Here is a 6,000-nt window from a genome sequence, read left to right as displayed (position 1 = left end):
GCGGCCTGTATTTCAGACCCCCATAGACCTAAGTCTATGAATTAGGCAGGCAGCATGTACAGGATGGCATTGCTCTCCACCTGAAGGCTCATGTATGTAGTCTGGGGTACTCCTTGATTCTAATTTGTTGCTGGGTGTCCAGTGGCTACTTTCACCACGAGCTGGTTCAGTAGCTATAGCCATTCCTAGACAGGAACTGTAATCCTTGCTTTGGTAAGCTCCCAGCTTGACTTGAAAACAGTGCAGAAACTACAACCAGGACAGAGTGTCGCAGTATGGGTTCGGACTATTTCATTTGCCGATAAGCATATAACACCACTTCTGAAGCATCTGCTCTGGCTGCTTGTTTTTCACCAAGCCGTATTCAAGGTGCTAACTTTAATGTATACAGCCCTGAATGGCTTGGACTCAGCTTTGAGAAAGACAGCCTCTCCATATACTGTCCTGAATTCCTGCAGGAAGGCCCTGTTGATCATACTACCATTTGAAGTCTGGTTGCCTGCAGTTCCAAACAGGGCCACCTGTTTCCCTCATCCCCTAATCCCTCCCATTAAGGGCATGAAGTACAGCATCTTATGGGCTGGCATATATACAGGGCCTTTTGTGGAGAGGGACCTCTGGGGGTTGAGGAGGCTTATAGTCCTACAGCTCCATAATCTGTTCCACCTCGAGTGAGCAAATAGGACATGTGATTTAGTAGAAGTCTAATTTTGGGGGGTTAATATGGGTGCTGTCATATTAAAGGGTTCTAAAATAATGTTTTCATTATAGCTAAGGGGCCTAAAGAGCTGGAAGTGACCCAGACCACTGCGGACCTCTGAGAGAAGCTGTTTAGGACAGCTCTCCTTAATCTCTTTGGGATCAAATGAGAAAAGTTTACAAAGCATCTAAGCTCCATTGAGTTCAGAGATTCCAACTTTCTCTAGAATGTAAACCAGCATTGTCCCAAACGTCAATTAACAAATATGGAGGAATTTTTTTTCTTCACAATGCTGTGTTGACTAAGCTAGGTGGTCTGAATCCATATAAGATATTTCCTATGTTCCAATTGGATTTTAAGTTATTTTGTGACTTTTATGGGAAGTGACTCAAACTGAAATAAGAAGAAGAAGAAGAAGAAGAAGAAGAAGAAGAAGAAGAAGAAGAAGAAGAAGAAGAAGAAGTAGTCTGTGCCCTCCACAAATCAGAAAACACTAATGAATAAATATAGTCAATTCCATGGGGTTGTACCTCTGTCTTTAGCTGAACAACGCAGAAACAATTGCTTGCTTGCTCCTTGCTGGTACCCATAGGCATCCAGTCTGTTACTTTGAGAACAGGATACTGGACTAGATCGGCCATTGGCCCGATCCCCCAGGCTCTTTTCATGTTCTTATGTACTTCACTTTAAACCATTATCTGAACTACTCAAAAGCAACAACATAGCAAAATAGATGGCAAAGGGACAAAGGGAAAATTTGCCAGAAGTACTGTGATACTAAAAATTCAGATGCACGCAATGCCTAAGCAATCTAAATCAACATAAATTCTTAAAAGTCATACACTAATGAAGAACCAGCATGTGAAGAGAATGAGACTGAAAATGGCAATGTGCAAATCTTAAGGTTATGGATTTCTTGGAATAAATCATTACATCTGCACCGCAAATGTGAAACATCAAGCTGAGAAATTGACGGAAAAGGTGCTGTTTTAAATTTTTATCTAGTCATCACAGTTATCCTCTATTAGCATGTCATCTCAGTCCAAACATTGTGATATGTACTGTACCTTACAAGGTGAGTAGAGATCGTTTTGCTACTTAGCAGCACAATTAGTGATATAGTTCATCATCTGTCAACATGCCTTGATTAGTTACATATCTCAAGCAGAATTTTGAGTAAAGGTCTGTTCAAGTACTGAATATTATATATATATATAAAATATAAACTCACAACTATATACACACACACACACACACACGTGTGTGTGTGTGTGTGTAGTTGTGAGTTTGCAGCTGGGGGAGTTAGGCTGTATGCCTTAAAGGTAAAGGGTAAAGGGACCCCTGACCATAAGGTCCAGTTGCGAACGACTCTGCGGTTGCGGTGCTCATCTTGTTTTACTGGCCGAGGGAGCCGGCGTACAGCTTCCGGTTCATGTGGTGAAACAGAGCAGTGCACAGAAACGTCGTTTACCTTCCCGCCGGAGTGGTACCTATTTATCTACTTGCACTTTGACGTACTTTTGAACTGCATGGGTCATTAAGGTGAAAAAGGAAGTAGCTCTGTGCCAAAGAACAAATGGGTCCTGCCTCCCTCAACTGGAAAAAAGCTAGAGTTGTGTGTGAGAGCTAAAGGATAGAAGCAGACGGCAGGCAGAAGCCTGTGAAAGAGAGACATGATTGATTTCTGCTGGAATACAAGACTATATCAATGGGGAAAGCTAGACCTTCTTAGAGTGTTAACACTGTGAGCCCCTCCATCATAGGCTCAGGTTGTATATAAATGTAAATAAGCCATATATCATAAAGATATCATAAAGTTTCCACTGTCCCTCTTTCTGAGAAAATCAAACCCTGGGTAAGCACCTGGAGCCCCTAGAGTCTAAACAACTGAGCCTCTTGGGCTTGTCGATCAAGAGGTCGGTGGTTCAAATCCCCGCAATGGGGTGAGCTCCCATTGCTCTGTCCCAGCTCCTGCCAACCTAGCAGTTTGAAAGCATGCCAGTGCAAGTAGATAAATAGGTACTGCTGCGGTGGGAGAGTAAACGGCGTTTCTGTGTGCTCTGGTTTCCATCATGGTGTCCCGTTGCACCTGAAGTGGTTTAGTTATGCTGGCCACATGACCAGGAAAGCTGTCTGTGGACAAACAGTGGCTCCCTCAGCCTGAAAGCAAGATGAGCGCCGCAACCCCATAGTCGCCTGTGACTGGACTTGACCATCCAGAGGTCCTTTACCTTTTTACCTTGTGCAATATTTTTCTGTTGCAAACCTTTTCAACACTCCAGCTTGAATGAAAGGTGGAATATACAACTAGAAAGATTGTGCATGGTAACACAATTCTTACCAGATTTGTGCTTCCTAAATGCATGTCAAATGTTTTGAAAGAAATGTGCCCATGACATTAAGGTTTAGAAATAAGAGGCAATCCTAAAGACATTTACGAGGGAGTAAGCTTCACTGGACAGGGCTTGCCCAAGACATTTTCCGCCTGAGGTGGACAAGATTGCGCCCCTTCCCCATTCCACAACTAGAAGCCATCTGGACTGGCAAATGAATCTTACTTCAGCACTAGTGCCAGGATAGCACCCCACATTGCACCTGAAACAGTAGGCCGGTTGAAGGGTCCAGGAGAGGTCCTGTGGCAACAGTGGGAATGCCCAGGAGGTTCAGGAGCAACAGCTGGATCCTTCCAGCAACTGCTGGCTGAGTGGATTGTCTCACTCTGTCTAATGTTAGGGCCGGCTCTGTCACTGAATATAGTGGGACTTACTTTTGTGAATAGGATTATACTGTCACTGGGTAAATAAAGATGGAACAGAAACAGTAGTTAATTATGGGCGATTAATCTTCATTTTTGGCATTATCTATTACCCATAAATCAATCGATTTAAAGCTCACCCAGTACAGTACTGTCTCCTCAGGACAGAAGTGTTTGTAAGCTCTGCTATATTCAGTTCTTTTCGATTTGAGATATCGGACAGGGAAACAAGTGACTTCTGATCTCTCACAAAGAGAATGGGATTGCAGTCAGCAGTGGGTTGCTTCATACATTATTCTGGAGCCTTCAGATCCAAGCAACTTCACGGAACACGCATCACGACCTACTTTTGGCCCTGGCAACACTGGAGTTTTTACATCCATTGGGTCAGGGCATTGGAGAAACTGGGTGCATCAGAAAAGGAGGCTTCAGTATCAGCAGAGACAGAGCTCTCGAGGGGTAGATCTAGTCCTGCCCTATGGCCCCCAGGATGTCCCACTCCCTCTGCCCCACAAGGACTACAGAACTGCTGTCTAAATAACTCTTCACATTGAATTTCAACAAAGTTCATGGTTGTAGCACAGAACGCACTTCTTCCCACCAACCTAGATAGAATAGAAACTAGATTGACAAGAATATTATTCAATTGTTTCATACAGTTGTCACATTTTTTTCCTCCAGCCTTATTCCAAAGAAACTCAGGGATGAAATATCTTAGGACTTTATAATGTCAGAAAGTTCCATTGACATGGACGCAAAGCAAATTGAATTAAAGTACGTTGCCTTATTGATTTTTAATCAGGCTGCCTAAAAATCATATAGGAATAGGAGTATATAAGTGTTATATGTATATATTTCACTAGAGCTTTTGATGTGTAGCTGCAGCTTCAAGCCATATTCCTAGTGGTGCAGCAATAAAACCGCCAGCGCATTTGCAAAGGTAAGCAAGGTCCGATATGGTGTCGAATTGGATGGGGAACCACCTGTTGAGATTTCTGCATTGCAGGGGGTTGAACTAGAAGACCAGTGGGATCCCTTCCAACTCTACAATTCTATGATCCTATGAATTATTCTCTTCCAGAGTTATTCTAGTTAAAAAAGCTGTTCCAGCATCAGCAGGAATTGCATGCATATTATGTCACCCATCCTAAAATAGACACAAATGTATTATCCCAATTGCAGTTACGTCAGTTAAATAGTAAATCTGCCAAGGTGAGTAATAAAAGCACAGCTCTTTCTATCCTTTTTTTGCAGGGCAAAGTCCAGTGGAGGTTGGCTTCAATATAGATATTGAATGATGCTAAGCTTTCACACCAGGACACACACCTCCCAAAAAGCAGCAGTCCATCAAATAGTATTGCATAGATACCTAATTCCATGTTCAAATTATGAGAGAATTCTTGGTTTAGAGCAACAGAGATTTTTAAGTTCCACTAGAATTGCAAAACTGACTACAAATCTGTTCTATAGTTAGCATATGTATTATAAAAAAAATAGTTTGCATTATTCCATGATACTCTAGTATGACCAGGAAAAAGAACCTAGGATGGGGTGTACTTCTAGAAGATATTCTTCTTGATGGCTGATGTCACCAGGGCAGAAAACGATTTAGCCTCTGCTTATGAGCACACTCTCTAAGGGCTCCCATTTAATTCTGTGGGGCATTAATAGAATGTTGCACTTAATCAGGACAACATTGTAGTAGGAGGCAAAGACTTGTCCATGCATGCTGAGTAGCAGGTAGGGCACCTCTTGGAGCCACAGAGCCCCTGAGAGTACTGTCACTGCTTCTGCCAGACAAAGAGCAAAGAGCAGCTTTGATACAGTCCCTCACCTCCTCCCACAAAACAGTGATTGGCAGCAAGAAAAGGAGAGCCTTGGTAAAAGCTTTCATCATCATCATCATCATCATCATCATCATCATTTATTATTTAGACCCCACCCATCTGGCTGGGCTTCCCCAGCCACTCTGGGCGGCTTCCAAAAAAATATTAAAATACTGTAATACATCAAACATTAAAAGCTTCCCTAAACAGGGCTGCCTTCAGATGTCTTCTAAAAGCCTGGTAGTTGTTATTCTCTTTGACATCTGGTGGGAGGACGTTCTTTGACTGGAAGCTAGAAGAATGGGTTTCAAAATGGCATCCTTTCCCTCCACTCTCCTTGATGTTTACCATATATGGAGAGAGGTACAAAAATACACAAAATTGGACGGGAAATGTTTGTTCTTTTTTTTAAAAAAAACCTCTTTCAGACCTCTCAGGTAGTTCTGAATATTCAGGACAGGTCAGGTATATGTGGATCACTTTGGATTCTGAAGCACACCAAATACCTCCAATGCTGGTCAATTTGTATTGATTTGTGCCTTGTCAAGGCTTTTGCATAGCCCTATTATTCAGTTTATTAATTTGGCTGCCACTTCTGGGTAGCTTCTGAAAATATTAATTTTATTTATTTTGCTTATTCTACAAAATGTTGCCCAGACCCAGAATTTAGGGTTCTTTATAGTCAATGGGGAGACATATTTGTGTGTGGAAAGGAAAAG

This window comes from Podarcis liolepis (assembly GCF_965112155.1).
Source record: "Podarcis liolepis genome assembly, chromosome: 1".
NCBI classification, from domain to species: Eukaryota; Metazoa; Chordata; class Lepidosauria; order Squamata; family Lacertidae; genus Podarcis; species Podarcis liolepis.
The sequence above is the reverse complement of the archived record's forward strand: the minus strand, read 5'-3'. Positions refer to the sequence as shown.